At 36.0% G+C, this 24,175-nt stretch overlaps 1 pseudogene; it reads right to left on the reverse strand.

The window, feature by feature from the left end:
• Positions 1 to 1,178: 1,178 nt before the first annotated feature.
• On the reverse strand, positions 1,179 to 20,121 carry LOC136120154 (uncharacterized; annotated as a pseudogene).
• Positions 20,122 to 24,175: the final 4,054 nt, after the last annotated feature.

Genomic DNA, 24,175 nt, shown 5'->3' on the forward strand with positions numbered 1-24,175 from the left:
ACCAGTTTTGTGACCTTACTTCTCTGATATTATTTTTCTATTTCATTTTTTTCTCACTTGTATAAATTATCTGGCATTCTATGTATAATTACATAATCCATACTGATTATACTTGTTATATTTAGTAGAATTAGTTTTCCCTAGGCAACCCATGACTTATGTGTGCCTCAGAATTTCCCCCTGAGATACAAAAAAATTTCCTAGCACTACAAAAAATGAAAAAAGATGTTTCTCTAGTTCATTCTTTGTGGGGGGAAAAAAAGAAAACTTAGATTACTTGCAACCTAAAAAAACAAAGAAAGTGCATGCAGATGTACTTTCCCCAAAATGAGGAGAAATAGGATGATTTACTAATGCCTGAACTTTTCTACTTAGCAAGGGCCATGCAGTTTTTCTTGTATAACGAAATTGGCTTTATCCAATTCTAGCACAACTGTATTTTAAAGAAATAAAATATTTATGACCCTATATGGAAAAATTTATATGCCAAAAATTATAAATTAAGTAGGATTTGTTTACTTTCAAATGGATTTAGCCTAACATTTAAAATATTTAATTTATAAACATTAAATCTTAATTCAAATTTTAAGGTGAACATTTATTGCAGAAGGTGGTATTCAGCTTTATTTGAATTAAAATGTGTATTAATTGACATCTTGCCTACATAAAAATGATGATATTATGGTGATTCTTTTTATTTTGTTTTGTTTCATTTTTAATTAAGGGTTAAGTTGCAGATGTGACCAAACCCGAACCTTGTAGATGAATGAATATTCTGAAATGTATAACTGTAGTTTAATAAGTAGTGCAGATGGGCTCATGGTGGAAATAAAATATAGCAATACCATCAAAAGACATTTAATCGGTACCTTCATAAGAAATATTGACTTTTTTAGGTTAAAAGCACAGTTAGTTGCCAAATATCGTTATTAGTTTGAAGTAGTAAACTCCCTTGCCAAAGCAGTCCAAGAGGGAAAAGTTTCCTTTCTTTCCTCACCACCACCACCAAATTTCCCCCAAACTTAAAGGACAAATTATCCTACAGTTACAAATGCTCAGTTGGCTTCTAGAGTCTTCTGACCTCAAGTATAGAACCCACTTCACATGCCTGCCCAGGTTCCCACGTTCACATCTGCCTGCTAGGCTTCAACAGGGTGCTCACTGGAATGTCCCCGCTGTCACCAGCAGTGCTTCATCTGCCACACCGCCAGTATTTCCGCCCTCCCAGCTGCCAGCTGGCCCAGCACAGTCCTCGCACACCATCCACAAGGGGAAGTACAGTGGCCCACGCACTCAGGCCCAACTTGATAGGACTCACAGTAGCTCTGGTTCTTCCCATCATGGCCAGACTCATATAAAGTATTGTGCAGTGGGACCTGGGACAAGGCTCCACCAGCACCTGATAACACAACTCAGAAGTGTGGGGTTTAACACCCATGGACAAATGTAGGCTAATTAGAGTCAGGAAAATGAAAGAGCCAGCAGATAAATTCCTCTCCTTTCCTTCTCTTTCAGACTGTTGAGTAGCAAGGGTTCCATAAAACCTTCCTCAAAGACTTCCGTACTGATTATGAGAAATATGTTGTGCTTCCTTCTGAAACTGTGGCTTCTGGACAGTGAACCACCTTTCCTCCTTCTGTGACTCACCTCTTTTTCCCCTCACTCTTGTTGCCCGGGCATTGACCCTCCTCATAAAGTCTTAGGACGTAGTCTCTATTTTTCAGGGAGCTTTAAGATATCAAACTTTGGGGCATATCTATTCTTAAATCTGTAAGAAATCTAAAATACTATGATAATAATTAAAAATCGTTCTGTAAAATTCCACTTGGATATCCATAGTTTTCACCCTTTAACAACAATACCCCAAGTTTAAAAAAAAAAAAAAAAAAGACAAAGTTCTCCTTAATACAGGAAATTAACCTAGGTCAGGAAAAGATCCTATTTTTCTTATAGCTCTGTACCATGTGATGTAAAATACCAATCAGTTTTTAAACTTCAGTCAGGACTGGTAAAGGATAAGAAAATAATTAAAAAATATGTTTTACTACTAGAGTTAATCAATGAATTTGGTAAAGTAGCAGGATACAAAATTAATGCACAGAAATCTCTGGCATTCCTATACACTAATGATGAAAAATCTGAAAGTGAAATTAAGAAAACACTCTCATTTACCATTGCAACAAAAAGAATAAAATATCTAGGAATAAACCTACCTAAGGAGACAAAAGACCTGTATGCAGAAAATTATAAGACACTGATGAAAGAAATTAAAGATGATACAAACAGATGGAGAGATATACCATGTTCTTGGATTGGAAGAATCAACATTGTGAAAATGACTCTACTACCCAAAGCAATCTACAGATTCAATGCAATCCCTGTCAAACTACCACTGACATTTTTCACAGAACTAGAACAAAAAATTTCACAATTTGTATGGAAACACAAAAGACCCTGAATAGGGCCTCCCGGGTTGCGTAGTGGTTGAGAGTCCACCTGCTGAGGCAGGGGACGCAGGTTTGTGCCCCGGTCCGGGAAGATGCCGCAGAGCGGCTAGGCCCGTGAGCCATGGCTGCTGAGCCTGTGTGTCTGGAGCCTGTGCTGTGCAACAGGAGAGGCCACAACAGTGAGAGGCCCGCGTACAGCAAAAAAAAAAACCCCGAATAGGCCAAGCAATCTTGAGAAAGAAAAACGGAGCTGGAGGAATCAGGCTCCCAGACTTCAGACTATACTACAAAGCTACAGTAATGAAGACAGTATGGTACTGGCACTAAAACAGAAAGATAGATCAATGGAACAGGATAGAAAACCCAGAGATAAACCCACGCACATATGGTCACCTTATCTTTGTTAAAGGAGGCAAGAATATACAGTGGAGAAAAGACAGGCTCTTCAATAAGTGGTGCTGGGAAAACTGGATAGCTAAATGTAGAAGAATGAAATTAGAACACTCCCTAACACCATACACAAAAATTAACTCAAAATGGATTAAAGACCTAAATGTAAGGCCAGACACTATAAAACTTTTAGAGGAAAACATAGGCAGAACACTCTATGACATAAATCACAGCAAGACCCTTTTTGACCCACCTCCTAGAGAAATAGAAATAAAAACAAAAATAAACAAATGGGACCTAATGAAACTTAAAAGCTTTTGCACAGCAAAGGAAACCATAAACAAGATGAAAAGACAACCCTCAGAATGGGAGAAAATATTTGCAAATGAAGCAACTGACAAAGGATTAATCTCCAAAATTTACAAGCAGCTCATGTAGCTCAATATCGAAAAAACAAACAACCCAATCCAAAAATGGGCAGAAGACTTAAGTAGACATTTCTCCAAAGAAGATATACAGATTGCCATGCCAGCAAACACATGAAAGGATGCTCAACATCATTAATCATTAGAGAAATGCAAATCAAAACTACAATGAGATATCATCTCACACTGGTAAGAATAGCCATCATCAAAAAATCTACAAACAATAAATGCTGGAGAGGGTGTGGAGAAAAGGGAACCCTCTTGCACTATTGGTGGGAATGTAAATTGATACAGCCACCATGGAGAACAGTATGGAGGTTCCTTAAAAAAACTATAAATAGAACTACCATACAACTGAGCAATCCCACTACTGTGCATATACCCTGAGGAAACCATAATTCAAAAAGAGTCATTGTACCACAATGTTCATTGCAGCTCTCTTTACAGTAGCTAGGACATGGAAGCAACCTAAGTGTCCATCACCAGATGAATGGATAAAGAAGACGTAGCACATATATACAAAGGAATATTACTCAGCCATAAAAAGAAATGAAATTGAGTTATTTGTAGTGAGGTGGATGGACCTAGAGTCTGTCATACAGAGTGCAGTAAGTCAGAAAGGGAAAAACAAATACCGTATGCTAACACATATATATGGAATCTAAGAAAAAAAAAAAATGGTCATGAAGTACCTAGGGGTAAGACAGGAATAAAGACACAGACCTACTAGAGAATGGACTTGAGGATACAGGGAGGAGGAAGGGTAAGCTGTGACAAAGTGAGAGAGTGGCATGGACATATATACACTACCAAACGTAAAATAGATAGCTAGTGGGAAGCAGCTGCATAGCACAGGGAGATCAGCTTGGTGATCTGTGACCACCTAGAGGGGTGGGATAGGGAGGGTGGGAGGGAAGGAGATGCAAGAGGGAGGAGATATGGGGACATATGTATATGTATAACTGATTCACTTTGTTATAAAGCAGAAACTAACACACCACTGTAAAGCAATTATACTCCAATAAAGATGTTAAATATATATATATTTCTAACACCCTAAAAAAATAATTAAAAAGTATGTTTTAAAGAAATACAGGAAACATATGATTAGTTTACTGTGGAAAATAGATCTGATGAACTATAACAATGAACGTTAACAAAAATTAATTAGCTTTTTTTTCTTTCTCATGAACTTTATTGAGGTATAATGTATATACAATAAAATGTACCCATTTAAATTATACAGTTCAATGAGTTCTGACAAATATCTATACCCATATTACCATCATCACAATCAAGATTTAGGATATTTTCATCACCCCAAATAGTTCTCTCCTGACCTTTTTCGGCAACACTTTCCCACTCTTAGCCCCAGGCAACCACTGGTCTCATCGGCTTTCACTTTCTGTCACCATAGAGTAATTTTGTTATTCTAGAATTTCGTATGAATAGAATTATCACACACACATTTGTGTTTATATGTATGTCTAGGTTCTTTCTCTCAGCATAATGTTTTGAGGTTCATCCATATAGCTGTGTTTACTGGTAGTTTGTTTCTTTTTGTTGCAGGGGAATATGCCATTATATTGATACACCACATGTGAATGGACCTTTTCATTGTTTCTAATTTTTGCCTACTACCAATCCAGCTGCTATGAGCATCTGTGTGCAAATTTTTCTGTAGTTATGTATTTTCATTTATTTTGGGTAAATAATTTAGTAGTGGAATTTCTGTATCATATGGTAAGATATCATATGGTAACTTTAGAAGAAACTACCTAATTATTTTCTAAAGCAGTGTGACCCACAAGCAATGTGCAGGAGTTCCAGTTGTCCTGCATCTTTCCCCACACTCGACATTATTAATCTTCATAATTGTAGCCATTTTATTGGGGAGTGTTATCTCCTGGTAGTTTTAATTTGCGTTTCTCTGCTGAGCAATGAGGCTGAGCATCTTTTCCTGTGCTTATTACCATGTCTTATCTTCTTGGAAAGTGTCTTCTCATCTTTTGTTCATTTTTATTGATGTTTGTCTTCTTATTCACTTTTAAACAATGAGAAGCCTTCAGAATCCACTGAGGGGTCTTGTGGTTTACAAATATGCCAGAACATTTTAATTAAATTCATGAAATAAGAACAATTAATTACCTCATTTTCTGCTTTTAGCCTCCTTCCTCAGGAAGCTCCAGCTATTCTTGCCTTCTGTCTGTTCTTAGAACAAGCCCAGTTTTAACCAGCACCTCACATTGCTCTTGCAATTCGCTCTGCTTGAAATTCTGCTTCCTTGTCCCCTCATGTGATTGGACCCTTCTCACCTCTCACGTCTCAGCCCAAAAGTCATATCCTCAGAGAAACCTTCCATGACCACCCAATCTAAAATAAAGCCTTTTATGCCAGTTCCTATCACAGCACCCTGTTTCATCACTTCTCATAATCTACAGTTATATATTTTTAATTTATTTGCTAAGTTGTTTATTGTCCCCACACACACACAAGCCCTGCTCCATAAGAGTAGACACCATGCCCAACCTGTTTTCCAGGGACCCTTCCAGCGCGTTACACAGTGCAAAGCCCACTTTGGGAGTGGAATAAATATTTACTGCTGAATGAATTAATACCTCAGTTCTCCATGGGTCATTAATTTGAAGGTCAGTTTACACTTAGAGAAATGATTTACTCCCTAAAGTTCCTGTTGAAATTTTAGGCAGCTGTCAGTAACTCAAAAACGGGGATAATGCTTGGACTCTCTTCCTGCTCACCTATTCATCAGGGGATTCCTAGGGTAAAAGAGGCTTCGTGAGCTTTCCTAGATGACTGTGTGCAACTACAGGAATTCCAAGGAGCCACAGTATAGTTCTTGGCTTTTTGAGACTTCATATCAATGTTGAAACTTTTCAGAATAAGTTTCTCAAAATAAACAGGATTATCCAAAGGCTACTGAACTATTTCTGGGGTCACCAAGAAACTAGGCAAATCACACAATGAGTAAAGTAGGCCCAGTAGAAGACAACAGAGAGTGGTGGGTATCTTGGTGAGTGCCAAGTGTTGTCATGCTAAAATGAAGGATCAGTTTTTCCCAATCTCCTGGTTATGAATGATTAAGTGAATGAAGATAGGTTCACTTGTAGGCTCTATCTCTTAGTAATTATATTAATACTGGCAAGTTACTTAATCTCTATTTTAGTTTCTTTATCATTAAAGTGGGGATAATAAGACTTAATGTTTAAGCTGCTTTCTGGATTAAGTGGAATGCTAGTAGAGTGCCTGCCAGATAGTAGAAGTTTTATTTTGGTTTTTGTTTGTTTCCCAATTTAAATCACTTAAGCTTACATGTATTAGAAAGCAAACATTTTCCAAACACATACTGTATTTAGTTCTCCATTCAACTAGCTGCCTAATGAATATTCACTAATAGCAATAAAAATTCAATGGGTCTTGGAACAAATAGGTAACAATTATATAACCTAGAGACTGTAGCAGCAAATGAAATAAAAAATGTATTAAAAAAGAAAGACCTTAAATTCATATTACTAAGTGAAAGAAGTCAATGTGAAAAGGCAACATACTCTATGATTCCAACTATATGATATTCTGGAAAAGGCAAAACTATGGAGGCAATAAAAAGATCAGTGGTTGCTAAGGGTGGAGTAAGGGGAGGAGAGATGAATAAGCAGGGCACAGGAGATTTTTAGAGCAGTAAAAATACTCTGATATAATAATAATGGGTACAGTGTATATGTCATTATACATTTGTCCAAACCCATGTAATGTATAATACCAAGAGTGAGCCCCAGGGTAAACTATGGGGTTTTGGTTGATTATGGTGTGTCAATATAGGTTCATCCTTGGTTTAAAAAAAAAAAAGTACCATTCTGGTGACCGATGTTAACAATGAGAGAGGTTATGCATGTGTAGGGGCAGGGAGTATATAGGAAATCTCTGTACCTCCCTCTAAATTTTGTTGTAAACCTAAAACCGTTCTAAAAAAATTGTCCAAAGAAAGAAAATAATTCAAAGAAAAAAATACTTTTCATAATCAATTTAATAGAGCAGAGACTCAGACAAACTTAAAAAATAATTTTTTCAAGATATTCTTATTAAACATTCTCTAAAGAATAAGAAATATAATTTATGCTTGACTTTAAAAAAAGGTTGTAGTGCATTTGTTTGGCAATATTATAGAATTAGATATTGTATTTTCCAGACAGTCAAATCTTACTCTGTGATATTTCCTTTTAAAATAACTTTGTCTAAATATTATATAATATCTCTTACATATGGAATCTAAAAAAAAAAAAAACAGTACAAATCAACTTATTTACAAAACAGAAACAGACTCACAGACACAGAAAACAAAATTGTGGTTACCAAAGGGGAAAGGGGAGGGGAAGAGAGAAATTAGGAGTATGGGATTAACAGATACACACCATATATAAAATAGATCAACAACAAGGATTTACTGTATGGCACAGAGAACTATATTCAATATCTTATAATAACCTATAATGGAAAATAATCTAAAATTGTATACCTGAAACTAACACAATATTGTAAATCAACTATATTTAAATTTAAAAATAAGTATATAAAAATAACTATAAATTTATAAATGTGATGCAGGTATTATTATATAGCAACTGGGCATCAGAGATTAATCAAACTGTACCAAGTTAAACAAACAAGAAGTTCCTATTCAATCCTAGGTCTTTCAGGATAGAGAAGAAGAGAAATTTGACTAAATAAAATAACTTCAAAAATCACGTCTGAAATCAATGGGTATATAAGTAAAGTCAGCACCTGTATACAGATGAGTCTCATATCCGCCTGACCATATACTCCATCTTCATGCTGACCGTACATATTTGTATATCCTGTTGTCACCTTAAACTCAGTAAGCCTAGAGGAAATGTCTTTATCTCTGCAAAAATAGTTTCTCAATTAAAATCCATTTTATTTCCTCAATCATTAAGCCTTCAAAGTATACACTTGTCTTCCAGTCTTTGATTTTGAACCTCATGTCTAACCAGTTAGCAAGTTCTAAAAATGTTTCTAGTGAGATAAAAGATCGTTGGTTATTTCTTACTTCCCTTCTTAAGCCTCAAACCAGAAAGGGGAAAGGAAATTCTAAATGCAACAAGCAGAGTTCGATCATTTGCTTACCATGGGAAGAAGGAGCCTCTGAATTTAAAAATAACCCTTACCTAGAGTCCAGTGATCAAAATCTAAACTTGTCTCAGCTACCAACTAGCCTTGTGACATCAGATAAGACACTTCCCCTCTCTGCTTCAGTTACCTGATCTTCAGAATGGTGGGGAAGTCGGTGGTATTCTAAAATAGATTCTAAAATTCTGTGTGATCCTCCCTCTTGTCATATTTGTCCCTTTTTTTCCATCCCCACTGTAGCCAGTCCAAATATAGGCACTTATCACTTTATTTGTAGATTTTACATTACTTCAAAAATCACTGCAGCTCTTTGCCCTAAAACCCATCGTTGACCTTATGAACAGATTTAACTTTCTAAAACACCATTCTCTTTGTTAATTCCTTACCTAAAACAGCTAGCAGTGTTAATTAAAATGATATTCTAGATCTTTCTAAATCACCTGCCACTGAAATTTATCATACAAACCACTTACATAATCAAACTTTCTGCCCCAGTCAACCTAGATCACTCATTTATGTGAAAACATGAACTGAGTTTTCTCATTTCTTCTTTTTTGCTCACTTCGTGTATACTTGCTTCTCTACCTGGAGTGCCCTCTTCATTCCTTACTACCCACTGAAAACTTGCTCTGCTCGTATTTCACATCCTCCAAAAAGTCTGTTCTGATTACCCCAAACCAAAATGAGTTGTCTTGCATCTGAACTCTCTAATCAAATGAAAAGACTTGAGTGTTAATAGGTTGGATGGGAGAGGGGGCTCTCAGGCCCTTGGGGATGGAGAGGCTTCCCAAGTTGGATGCCTGGTGGTGAGGGACCCCCATCACTGTTCTCCTCCAGCCATCCTGCTGAAGTATTTAAAAAAAAACAAAAAACAATGAATAGATACTTCAGCACAGGCTGTTGGTGCCCTGCCCATAATCCCTCTGTACTGTGCATGCCAACTACTGCTTACTAGGAGCACTTGGAATTCTCTGGTTGCAGACTCTTTGGCTCTGTGCAGAGCAGGCCATAAGTTCCAGGGAACTAACACCCCCAAGAGAAACCCTCAACAAAGGAAAAATGAGAGTTTGTGGATAAATAGCCTAGTTTCTTCGCTCCTCAGGCACGATAATTCTGAGCGGTGTTCTACACAGCCTTCCAGAGTCTCCAATGGGATTGAGCCCCAGTTGCCCTCAGCAGTAACCCACACAAAAACTTTCTTCCCAGTACTGCTTCTCCGCTTCCCAGTCAGCGCTTTGGGAGGTCAAGTCCCGTATAAATTACTCGCACCCAAATGCTTGTCTTGGAGATCTGCTTCTGAGAGAAATTTTAGGTCTTCTATATATTTTGGGGTTTTTAAAATCTTTTTTTGGGGCCTCGTTTTGACTTACATAATTCAATCTTTTGAGGAAATTGCAGTTTCATTTATGCTTTCAAAGGTGTTGATTTTATTTTTTATCAGATGGATACTTTATTAGAGTTATAACACTTACAAAATACATTTCTTTTCATCACGGAGTTACCAGATTTTAAAACCAGCCAACACTTTCTCATTTTTACAGCTAAGATATATAAAGAAATTCTCAAATGCCATAATTTTTGTTCAAGTGCTTTGTCAGTCAACTCACAAATCTAGATCGTGATTAATTTACAATTCTAAGTATTCACAGTTAGATGAGTTTTAGGCTTGGTTCTTAATGATCTAGAAGCAATCCATTTACAAAAGTGTCACCAAGCAGTTTCATGAAATCATTTAATTTAAAGCCACCAAGCTTATACCTTGGAAACAAAAATATAATCTCACAACTATATCTAGCAGACTAACTTTTAACAATTCCAGCCGGAATGGACAATATATCCTTATGGCACATATATGACTTTGTAATATACAATTCATAATTCAGGGTTAAGAGTGTAGTGTGGAGCTAGAAAAACCAGGGAAGTTGGATATTATAGAAAAGCTATAACATCAGTATAAAGTCACAAGACTGATTTCCTCTTGCCACATAGTAAATATACCTTTTATCTCTGTAATTACATCACAAACCAAACCTTAATAAGATTCTTCTTTCTAGGGGATTATCACATAAACAGTATTTGATCATTGAGCATTGATTATGCTACTCATTCAGTATTGTTCTATGTTCCATGAAATCTAACAGCCCAGCTTATACCTGGCACTTGTAGTAGATGATTCAGCCAAAAAGCAAAGGGTTGAAAGTATAAAATAATCAAAAGCCCTCTTTTCCCAGAGGTTGCCCTCTCGAGGCAAGAGATAAGTATCTTGTTCGGATGGGTGGTGTGAGCTGGGGGCCTAACTCTATCTTGTTCTCCCATTCAAGCCATTTTGGCATCTTGCCACGGCCAGGGTCTCTGAGGTGGGTTAAAATACGTCTCTGTGCTATTCATATTCAGTAGATGTCAGGACTGTTCTCTAAACATGTGAGGATCTACAACTTTAAGTTATATTTCATATTCTATTCAAATTTAACTCAGAGTCATGTAAAAGAATTAGAAGTAAAAAGTTCACCCTTTGGAGAAGTCTATTGGGTAAAGCCTCACATATCCACACATAAATATCTGTATTTTCATGCACTGGGCGAACAGCTGTATTTGAAGCATAAATAAACCCAAAGTAAGACATCAGGAGCTAGATACCAGTTCCAGGAGTGGTTAGTGGTCTCTGGGGCTCTCGTCTTAAGGATGCCAGATGAGCAGTTTGCTTAGTTGTTAGGAAACACTTAGGTGGATTAAGCAACTAGGGTTCACTTCATAAATTACTTTTTCCTGTACCCAAGACTCTGCTTGAATTAGCTTGAGAAACTATAGCCCCTTCAAGGGTAAGTATTTGACCATTAACCCAAAGGCAATGTGATTACTGCATGAGACTAAATGCTATGTGGCTTGTCTAATTCGCTTTATACCTTTCAGGATCAGTTCAATAAAATACGGAACCCATAACCAAAGTTTTACACCAGAGGTCAGCAAACGATAGCCTGCAGCCCACAGGCCAAATCCAGCCTGCTGCCGGTTTTTGTAAATAAAAATTTATTGGAACACAGCTACACTCACTTGTTTACTTATTGTCTATGGCTGCTTTCACGTAATAACAGCAGAGGTGAGTAATTGTGACAGAGACTGAATGGCCCACAAAGCCTAAAACATTTACCATCTGGACCTTTAAAGAGCGTCGATCTCTGTTTTACACTAAAACACAGAGTTCAGTGGGAAGCTTATTTGAAATGTGTTTTTCTTCAGGAGTTTTAGTTACCTATTAAAATTAAGGTTCAGGTGACTCAGTAACTAAACACAAGAGATACCCCTTTTTTCATGAATGATATCTATGTATTTTATGGGTGTAAAGGGTTATTTTCTTTAAAATAAGAAAAGAAAAAGAGAAGGAGATGTAAAACTAAAGGCTATTTCTCTGTTTAACATCATACTAAAATTAAAATTCCATCCGTGAAATGAACCAAAACTTATACTTAGATTCTCTGCATATACTAAACAAATTACTTTGGGGATGTTGTTATATCTGGACAAAATGGTATCCAAATTGATCAGACATAAAAAGTACACAAATGAAACTAACACACAAGCAGTCAGTTTGTAAGGGGTGTTACGGTCACCATCGTTGTAAAGCCAGACCCAAACTGCAACTGTAACAAGCTGTCATCACAAAGGCAAAAATTTGTTAAGCAGTGGTGAGACCCCTAATGTGGTACATATTCAAAACTTCACGATGAGATGTCTATTCGCACAGTGATCTCACAGCCAAGCAAAGTGCAGCTATCAGGACTTGAGGATGTAGCAAATCATTTCTGTGACAATGGAAAGTGACCTTAGAGTGTGGCTGCCACATTTATGTTATACTGGTTATCGTTCAAGAGCAGCTGCACAGCCATGCTTCTATTGCAACGTAGATCGTGCAGTGATGTGGCGGGTGCTTCCAACAAAAAGGCTCCAAAGTAGAAGACGAACACTGTAAAATGGTAAGCAAAACCCAGGAAGTTCCAGCTGGCATTAATCAGAGTCACCACGCCAGAGGGGAACACGCCCAGGAAGAGGCGGGAACAGATGAAAGCCGTCACAGACACGAACATGACCCATCCATGCAGCAGAGGTAGAGAAGCATTGGAGGAGGCGACCAGGATCCACACGAGTACCCCAAACACCTGCTAGTGTTGGAGGGTCTCCTGCAGAGGGGGCGGGGGTGGCAGTGTCTCACCGCGGGGACAAGGACGCTGGCAGCAGAAGTTCTGGGAAGTACTCCTTGGCGTGAGCCCTCCCAGAGTCCGCCATTAGCCCCACCAAAGAGCCCGGGTAGGCTCCAGTGCTGGGTCACCTCAGGCCAAGCAACCAACCTCAAATGTGTTGATATTTATGCATTATGTTCTCTAGCTTTATTTACCAGGCTTGTAAGAATGTTTATTTGTTTTTCAATAAACTATCTCTTAGTTCTGTTGATCATCATTTCTGATATTTGGTTATTATTGCTTCTGTTACTCTTGTCACTTTCTGTATTATTAGTGTCTACTTTTACTTTTGGTATTTCTTGGTTTACTACATTTCTAACTGTTTGAGACAATTGCTAAGTTTATTTATTCTCGGTTGGTCTTATCTTTTAATTATGAATATAAAATTATACATTTCTATTCAAATATTAATTTAGGACCACTAGTTGAAGCATAAAGTGCCTTTTCTGTTTATTAATTTTAAATATTTTAAAATCTCCATTGTTACTTATTTAGCAGTGTGTTATTTAGCAATATGTTATTTCATTTCCAAAATTATTCTGTTTTATTAGATATCTTTGGTTGCTGGTTTCTAATTTTATTTATTTTGACTAGAGAGTTATGGACTGTTTAATGTTATTCTTTTGAATCTCTTAAAACTTTTGATCAGACTAATGATTCATTTTTATAAAGGTTGAAACTATGTGCTTAAAAATATACATTCTTTATTGGGTGAATAGATCTCTAAAATATCTATGGACTAAAAAGTATTAACCAAGTTTGGATATTTGAAGACTTGCTTTTTGTGTGCTTAATCTATCAGTTTCTTAATTAGTTGCTTAAAATATCCTACCATACTTGTAGATTTGAGATTTTTCCTCTGTAATTATATCAGTCTTGCTTTATATATTGCAAAGTTCTGGTTCAGTGCACACAAGTTTCAATTGTCATATTTTGGTTGATTTTTCATTTTATCATTATGAAATTTCCCTTTGTCACTTTGAATGCAGTCCATCTTCTGGCTTCACAGATGGTTCCAACTTCTGATTCCCCACTGTACATGGGGCTTGCAGACTTGGCTTCTCTCTCTCTACAGGTGCTGAGGCCTCAGCTGCTGTGGATTTTTTAGGTGACAGTCACTGCACAGGTCTAATGGCTTCAAATATGGCTTATTGCTATATGTCTCTTTTCTGTTTCTGGCAGCTAGACATCTAGACACTTTACTTCCTTGTTCTGATATTAAAAATTCTATATACCATTTTCTACATATCTATTAATTTTTCTGTTTTGTGTGTATATATATATATATATATATATATACACATACACATTTTATACATACACACATATATGTTACATAGCAGGAAGAGATGCATATATGTATGTGTAATGTATACAGAGAGAATGCACACAAGAATTGGTGTATTAACGTGTGTTCCTTCTGCCATCTTGACCTTGAAGTCTATCTAATCTTTTCTTAAATAGAAAATGTGATTAATTGGCATTTCCATTCAACTTCTTGAACTTCAAATGCATTTCTTTCATTTGGAATTAATTTTCCTGAGCAGTTTAGTGAATACCTCATTGCTTTCCTATGAAAGCTGCCCAAAAGATTTCAATATAAGTTAAGTTGCTAATGACTACTTAGTCCTTTCACTAGAAATGCAAAGCTCCGCTTGAGTGATACTACTGATGTATTTCTATAAACACCTTGTTAAATGCTTACTGCTTTTAGAAATGGTACCTGGGCTGATGCCCAAGCTTACATTAAGAAGGGAATGATACTAATGTGTCCTTTAAAAAAGCATCTTTTATAGCCTAGCGGGAAGAAAAATCACTTTACTCTCATAATTTGCTTTATGCATTGCTGTTATCATTGCTAATTACAGTATCCCAAAAAAGCATTCATTTATTAAGTCTCTTCGGTTTAGTTTCCTCAATTAGTAAAATTTATTTTCCTCTCTCAGTAAAATTTCTTTCTCCCTATTAAAATTTTTATATAATTTGATTGGATAAAGAATATAGATGGATGATCAAAATAACTAATGATAGAGAGATTGGTTAATACTTTATTTTCTTTTATCATTCTATTCAGACTTAAAAATTCCAGATCTCTTTCCTTTCTAAAAGTAAAAAAGGCTTAAGGAGTTCTAAATCTCATTTAGCCAGACACATCCACTTATGTCTTTAACAATTTAGAATGTGTTTTGACAGACTTTCTTCCTTTCTTTGCTGTCTGTATTATAATTTATGGTTTCATTGCACAGCAGTTAAATATTATAGTCATTTTCAGGAAGAGAAGAAAAGTTATCATAATCTAGCTACCTTTATACTATCATACCTGAATCATTTAGAAAATTTTAGGAATCTATCCAACTGCATTTCTCATAAAACAACAAAACACTCCCATGTCTGTATGCTGTGCAGTGCCAAGACTTACATCTGTGTAGCTCAGAAAATTGAGATAACTAAGTAAAACAAAAGAAAAGTAATTAAATAGAGCACATTTTGCAGTACCATTGTGACCATGCAACTTGAACAAAGCCTATGAAAGCAAATTTTGTTCAACTGCAATTTCTTACATAACATTTTCCAGCATTTTACATAATATAATATGAATTAAAGATAAAGTAGATCTTTCACATATAAGCCAAAAAAAGCTGACTGATTGTCAATGACTGCTAATTATAGTTGATTGTCAATGACTGCTAATTATAAAAAAGATACAATTTGGGACTTTGCTGGTGGTGCGGTGGTTAAGAATCTGCCTGCCAATGCAGGAGACACAGGTTCGAGCCCTGGTCCGGGAAGGTCCCACATGCTTTGGAGCAACTAAGCCAGTGAGCCACAACTACTGAGCCTATGTGCTCCGTGCTGCAACTACTGAAGCCCGCACGCCTAGAGCCGGTGCTCCATAACAAGAGAAGCCACCGCAATGAGAAACCAGTGCACCGCAACAAAGAGTAGCCCCCACTCACCGCAACTAGAGAAAAAAGCCCGTGTGCAGCGATGGAGACCCAAGGCAGCCAAAAATGAAATAAATAAGTAAAATAAATTTATAAAAAAAAAGATACAAGTCATTTTCTCATCAAGATTAGAATTGTTATCCCAAATATGACTGAGGTTACGATTTTTAAAAGGGTAAAATGAAATAAATTAAGATTAATTATAGAATTATTATAATAGCATAGCTTGCTTTTACAGTATTTTGAATCAGATTTACACATATTTAAAAAGCGGTTTTATATGGGAATATATGTATAGCTGATTCACTTTGTTATAAAGCAGAAACTAACACACCATTGTAAAGCAATTATACTCCAATAAAGATGTTTAAATAAATAATTAATTAATTAAAAATTAAAAAGGGGTTTTGTGGTTCAATTTACTAGATCATTCCGGTTATAAATCAGAAAAATCTTTTCTTTAGCATGTGTCCCTTCTGACATTTGATCTTGAAGTCTATCTAATCTTTTCTTCAGTAAAACAAAGTTATTAGTTGGTATTACCATTAAAAATACCTGATGGGGCTTCCCTGGTGGCGCAGTGGTTGAGAGTCCACCTGCCGATGCAGGGGACACGGGTTCGTGCCCCAGTCCGGGAAGATCCCACATGCCGCGGAGCGGCTGGGCCCGTGAGCCATGGCCGCTGAGCCTGCGCATCCGGAGCCTGTGCTCCACAACGAGAGAGGCCATAGCAGTGAGGGGCCCGTGTACCACAAAAAAAAAAAAAAAAAAAAAACCTGATGAACTGGCTATTATTAGTCTATTGGTTTTTCTGATTTTTTGTTTTTGTCTTGGCTTGATTATCTTAATACATTCTCTTGAGAAAATTGTTTCTTCATGTATGCTTTCAAATTTATAGACATGTATTTATTTATTATGTTCTCTTATAATCTTTAAAATGTTTAATATAGCTTTAGTTTATGTCCCAATTTTCATTTTCAGCAAAAATGGTTATTATCATTTGCAATGTACAATAAAAATAATTACTTTGGTCATATATTAGAACATATTAGTCTCTTCCAATTGTATCATTGACTCTCTTTGATCTTGAAATTTTAACAGTTTCTGACTTTTTTTATTATAAAATGTGTTTATTGAAATTATTTTCCTATGTATTGAATGCTTTAAGAGCTTCAAATGAAAAGATATAATAAAGCAGTTTCACTTTTGATTCATCAAAAGTGTGGATTTCCTCCCAGATGAGTAAAATTTCTGAATGCATTGCTTGTTTTTATAAGTAATCATTTTCCTTTATAACAATGTATTTATAATTGCTTGAAAATATCATGGTGTTATTTTCTTCAGTGGATTTCCCAATTTCCAAATGGTTTTCTTTTGACATCTATAACTGCAATGACTCATGAAACTCCCTCCATAACAGGATATAATTGTTCAGTGGGTAAGAAGACTCAAAGTGAGATAGTGGGTCAAGGATTAAGGGGAGAAAATGAGCATATCTTTAAGCGCAGAGCTCCACAGAACAGTTCTGAAAATCTAACTGTATCCATGGTTTTTGGCTCAGTGGTAAAATGACACAAGGAAAGTGCCTACAGAATGAATAAAAAGGAGGAGAACAAAAAGAAGGAAGAAGAAGAAGGGGAAGATAGAAAGGTAATTGGTGATTCCATTTAAATTCCTTAAATTATATTACAGAATTTCTTTCAGTTCAGGCTGTGTCTTCGAATGAATGCAATCATAGCTTTGACAAAAAGAGCTTTGTAATTTATAAGTAAAGGGGAAGACATCATGCTTCGCCTATTCCAATTATTTTCAGCATTAAGAATAGGCAGCGCAGAGACTGTGGCAAATGTGGACGCCATTATGCACTAAATAGGCTTTGCCACTGAGCTTTTACTTTGCTTTATTTTTTGATAATAGAGAAGCTGCTGGCTAGTGCCATACACACACACACACACACACACACACATGTATTTGAATGCAAACGAAGAGATGCCTTTGAATTTGAAACAAAGAATAGTCCTGACAGTGTGAAAGACTACTCATTTTATGCTCTTATAACTACTCTCAAGTAAGCATTTGAAACAGTTTGCAATCTCAACATATTATTAAATAGTCAGGTTGATGCAGCATATTTTAAAATAGTTTGACATTTCTAACGATTTGGACTTGAGCTTTCGGCTTTAACACAAATTACTTGGACGTTGAAGTGATCTATGCTCATCTTCCAATACAGTGTCTACAACAGTTGTTTAAAAATATAAATGTTATTTCACTTTCCAGCGTAAATCCTCCAAGGCCAAATTTCTTAACAAAACATTAATAGTAGGGCTTCCCTGGTGGCACAGTGGTTGAGAGTCCACCTGCCAGTGCAGGAGACACTGGTTCGTGCCCCGGTCCGGGAAGATCCCACATGCCGCGGAGCGGATAGGCCCATGAGCCATGGCCGCTAAGCCTGCGCGTCCGGAGCCTGTGCTCCGTAACAGGAGAGGCCACAACAGTGAGAGGCCCGCATACCGTAAAAAAAAAAAAGAAAGGACCTTATCAATTTTATTCACCATTTTATCCTCACAACCTAGCACTGTACTTTGGATCGAGTAGGAGGTGCTCAAGAAATATTTCTGACTGAATGCATGAATACACGGCATGATAGTTGTAGCTTTTAAAATATATGTTGATGAAAATATATTACAATCACAAATAAATAGAACTTTCATCATTTTGTAATTTATATAGGTGAATTCAGGTATTTTCAAGAGTCCTACAGTGTTCACAGTGGACGACATAAGGTTAAGTTTTCTGAAAATTGTGGCAACATGTTTCCTTTCTGTGTTCTTTTCTCTCCACCATATTTAGAAATTTTAAGTTACACGAGAAAATATATATGAGAATATGTGGTAGTATCTTATTTTTACTCCCCTGACAAGTAAACCCTGAAAAAGGAATTCAAGTGTAAATAGTTTAGATAGGAGATGACCTCAGGAAACACTGGTAGCAGAGTGAGAAAGTGAAACAGGGAATGGAGACAAATTTAATAGCATAAAAATGTGATAACAGCACAGTAACAAGGGTGTCCTATTAAGCAAGTCACTACTTTGGGCTTTGGGACCCATTGTAGAACATGCACCTCAGCCTTATCCCAACTGAGGGGCAAGGGAGCTGGGGTATTTAAATACTATCTCCTATCAGTTGTGGTTGAAAGATGTTCCCAAGGGATGTAAATTTACCAGGACTTCCAGCCAGCTACCATGCACCAGCATAGCAGCCTCCAACTGCCAGAGAAAACCCACAAAGAAATGTACATGCTGTTCTTGGAAGTCTACTGGCGTGTACTACAATGCTAAGAACCTGGGGTACATGGCAGGGCACAGAGTTTGCTTGCAGTAGGCTTCATAAATATTTCTCAGTACACTATGCTATATTTTGATGATTCCAAAGACTGAGGGCGTCTATAATCTTGTTTTAATCATGATATTCCTGAATTGCGTTAAAAATTCTTGGTGGTCCATTTTTAAATATAACAATAAAGAACATGACAGGAATGGACAGGTGTAGATGATAGCAAGTGGCCTTGCTAAACCTATACAGAAGCAGGTAGCCTTTAAAAATACTTGGGGAAAGGAATTAGCACAGTATTTGAAGGCTTAATCTAAAATGGTTATAAAAATGCTTCCAGACATGTGTGAATACAATTTGAAAAACAATTTGGCAAACAGTAGACCATTTCTTTTCTGTTCTTTTTTACCTCACATGTTGAAGTTGACCAAACTTGCTCTCCAAGTGGAAGCAAACAGAGAAAGATAAATAAGCATATGGGTCCTAAGGAGATAAAAAAGAGCTGAAATGGAAGAACATCAAAATATAGATATTGGTCATCTTGTGGTGTTTTCACATAAATCTGATAGACTTTGTAATTATTGTATTGGAGTTACTCTTAGACATTTTACATGATATACCATTACCTTTCCACCCTAAAAATAAACTACCAAAAGAGACTGTGTATGAATGAATATTATATTGTATAGTGAAATAAAATATTGAATTTATCTTGTGATTTTAAATAAAATACAATATTTTATATTTATTTATTAGTCTCACAATATCTCTAGATAATAAATACTGTTACTTATCTGAAAACAAGATTTGGAAACAATGCCACACATTAAAAAACCTTTCTGATTATTAAAGAGGATACGATAGTATCCAAATTTACAAGGGTATATCTATAATGAAAATAATTATTGTAAACAATACTTTCAGTTTCATAGTGCTCTCATATTCATTGTTTCAACTAATCCACAAAACATTCCATTTTAAAGGTAGGAAACTAAGTCTGACACTAGATGTCTAATTATGATGTCTCCCATCTTCAAAAAAAAAAAAAACAAAAGCCATTGGATTGGACCTACCTCAGTTTCTCCCCAATAAATCCACCAATGTTGTCTCCTTCTCCATTCATCTTCTCCTCCTTTAAAGTAGAATAAAGGAACTGACCCTCTTCCTGTTGAAGACCAGTCATTTCACTGGCACTCTGAATCAACTTGTCTTTTGCCTTCTTAGGAAATTGACACTACCAACTATCCTTCTTGCCTCAGCCATATCAGCTTTTAAATATCTTCATGTCTTTTCCATATTTAAAACCAGGCAAAACAAACGCAAACAAAACAGAAAACCTCGCCCCTAAATCCCTCTCTATCTACCCTTTCACAGCCAAACTCTTCTAATAAGTTGTCCATATTTGCTTTCGTTTCCTTCACACCCATTCACTCCTCACTCCCCATTCTCTCCCTTATTAAATGATAAACCTGACAGGTTTTTTTCAACTTCATCGTACTTAATCTCCTTGTAACTTTTGTACTTGTTGACCATATCTTCCTTCACTTGGCTTCATTAGTACTGTTCATTCCCAGTCTTCTTCTCATATTCTGCCTGCAACTACTCAATTTCTTTGTCAAGTTTATCCTCCTTTACCCACACATGAAGTACTTCAAGGCTAGTACTTTCTTTCTCCTCTATTTTATCAAAGCAGAGAAGATTGTGTCTGGGGAACTTGTAACTAAAGATAGATGTTTAAGTAATTCAGACAATAGTGACTCTTCTGTTGTGAAGACATTAATTATATGAGACAGTCTGTGGACTTCCAATGTGCCTGAGTTTTGTAGACAACACATTAGAAGAAATTGAAAAACTGACTGCCATCTGTTTTTTTGTTTTTTTTAACTGTAAACCATTCTAGAAGCATTAGTAGCTACATTTAGAAAAAACCTTATATTTAAGAAAGCTCTAGTTCGTGGGAAGAGATATTACCTTTCTCTCTTTCTTTCTGGGACTGGCCATATTAGACACAGTCTGACCTCTTACATTTCCCCAAATGGACTACTTTTACAATTAAATGCAGCTGCAGTGACACGATCCAGCTGCACTCCTCACCATGTGTAAAGGAACAATCTTAGTCTCACTTTACTTCATTGCTGACTACTCTGGAGATGCTCCTCGACAGATCAAATCCCAGTTATTCTTTATCCTTGCCTTTGAATTCCAAAATGTAAAGCAAATTCATGTATATTAACTGTCTCACCTACAGCTGCTTTGCAAGCACAGCATGGCTTGCTTGTAAGTACAGATTACAGGTACAAACACAACTGAAATCAGTATCAGTTATTTTTCTGAGGATATTAAGAACACTGAATAGGTGAACTGCTGCTGTGAGTATTTTTCTATGCTAGAATGTATGCAGATATCACTGCTATCTTTCTTTTGTTTTATTCCTTACGAAATAGGCTTGAAATGCAGGTTATTGTCGTAGGATACTGGTTCATTTTTACAAGAGTTTCACCATAATATTAGATATTTACAGAACTTGAGGAATAGTGATATATTAAGACATTTCCTCACAAGTATTGGCTGGTGCTAAACTTGACAATAAACTGATATGTTAATAAAATGCATGATCTGAAGAGTTTGCTAAACTTTAACAAAATATTTATGAAGAATAATACACAGAGATACATACTTTATGCTGCTTGTTTTACACAGATATAATGTACTGGGAAAATATTTAACAAATATTAATATTTATAATATTTATAATAAGGCTAGAAGTGAAAAATTTTGGCATGCCAAACTTCCACCAAGGCTTTTATAATTCTTACTGAGAAAGGATGATGATAAACTTTCACAAATGTAAATCACTTAATGTAATCCCTTAAACTAGACATTCTTGATCTATTCTACTAAGTTTTGCTGGCAGTATTATTTCTTATTATTATGGTTATTTTGTTTGCACATTATCAGTAAAGTGTAGAATCAGCTAAAAATGTTAACTATGATTTTTTTCAAGACTGTAGATCTTAGATTTATGAGTCTCATTAATCTCAATGTCAGCAGTCCATAACATTCTAGATTTTTTGTCTAAGTTTTCTAGTTAAATGTTTATTTGTATATCCTGTGCTGCTACACAGTCTTAATAATTAAAATTTTAATAATTAAAATTTTAACTGCCCTGAATAATGGTATTCTGAATAATAATATTAAAAATATTATTAAATATTCTAATTAAGTTCCAATAAATATTCTAATAAAATTAGAAATGTAACTGCCCTGAATAATGTTATTCCACACTGAGTTACCTTAATTTGACTATGCCATCACCCAACTGCTAGTTACATAGTTTGTTTCAATTTATTTATTTGTTTGTTTTTCTGTATTTGGAAACACTAAAATAATTAATTTCCAGCAAATAATTGTTTATAAGATTTGCAAATAACTGTTTCAAAGATTTATTTGAATTTAAAGTACATTTTTTAAAACAATCAACTTTGAGATATAATTTATATATAATGAAGTGCACATTTTAATTATAAAGACCAATGAGTTTTGACAAATGTACACTTTTATATAACCACCAATACAGATATAGGAAATTTTCATCAGCTCAGAGACTTTCTTTGAGCTCCTTTGCAGCCAATCCCACCCTCCCCCCAACTTCCCATCCCAAGGCCACTTACAAGCTTTCTATCATCATATATTAGTTTGGCCTGTTGTAGAACGAAGTATAAATTAATCATACAGTAGTTATTCTCGTGTCTGGCTTTTTTGGTTCAGTATAATATTTTTGAGATTTATCCATGTTGTCATCTGTCTTGGTAGTTTGTTCATCTTTATTGGTAGGTAGTATTCCATTGTGTGAATTTGTTCATTCATTCATGTGTTGAAAGACATTTGGGTTGTTTCAAATTTGGGGAGATAATGAATGAAACTGCAATTAACATCTTGTACAAGTCTTTTGTGGACATAGATTTTTATTTCTCCAGGATAAATACTTATTAGATTTTTATTTCTCCAGGATAAATACTTATTCTGGAATTTCTGGAGTGTAGCTATCTTTAATTTTATAAGAAATTACTCAACCATTTTCCAAAGTAATTGTACCATTTTACATCCCAACTGGCAATGTATGAGCATTCCAGTTGCTCCACATTCTTAACAACATGTCACTTTTTCTAGTTCTTGTAGTATTACAGGACAGTGAGACCTCACAAATTTATGTCTTGGAGACCACAGGATTTCTGAGATCAGAAGACAACAAAAATAAGAGAGTTTTAAACTGTGAGATTGCAAGGTAATGCCATGTCTTTCGATTTCTGGATTTGATTACTCAGTAACATACTCATGTAAGAGAATTAACTGGAAAGAGCATTTTCTTTGCATCTGAGACTTCCTCAGACTCAAAGCCCTCGCATCAGCTCTGAGGTTCAAAGACATTTGGCAGGGCTTCCCTGGCGGCGCAGTGGTTGAGAGTCCGCCTGCCGATGCAGGAGACTCGGGTTCATGCCCCGGTCTGGGAAGATCCCACATGCCGCGGAGCGGCTGGGCCCATGAGCCATGGCCGCTGGGCCTGCGCGTCCGCGTCCGGAGCCTGTGCTCCGCAGCGGGAGAGACCACAACAGTGAGAGGCCCGTGTACCGCAAAAAAAAAAAAAAAAAATCTGCCAAAAACGTTTGGCAGGTGTCCCTTACTCAAAGCAAAGATTGTCCTTGTTCTGGAGGCTTGCTCCTCCACCTGTCTTGTCCCCAGCCTCAGCAACTGCACCAGGTAAAAGTGTTCTCTGTCTCTTGTTCAACTGTGAAGAGTTTATCTCTCTGGACAGTTTAGTTCTAGATTTATTTGTACCAAATAGGATTTTCACAAAATGGTGGTTTTCAACAAACACATCAGTTTTCAATTTATTGGGTAACTTGTGTCAGTAGGAGTGAAGGTCTTTCACGTTCTTTTACATCCTAACCATAAGGAGGGCTGTTACAAAAACAAACAAAAAAAATTTTTTTTGCTAATTTGAATGATTTCCTAAGGATATATTCCCAGAAGAACATTATTAAGTCAAGAATAATAAATGTTTTTGTAACGATTTCCAAAAAGAATGATAATATGATGAGGGTACTATTTGTCAAAAGAAATCCTATGTTCCTTTTTCCACAAAGAGTGTTACTCCACAGAGTTGAAACAGAATCCATTGAATTTTATTGCATTTGTTCTGTTACAATATTTGTGTATTGTTTTCAAACTTATTTGCA

The sequence above is a fragment of the Phocoena phocoena genome, chromosome 3 (genome assembly GCF_963924675.1).
Source record: "Phocoena phocoena chromosome 3, mPhoPho1.1, whole genome shotgun sequence".
NCBI lineage: Eukaryota > Metazoa > Chordata > Mammalia > Artiodactyla > Phocoenidae > Phocoena > Phocoena phocoena.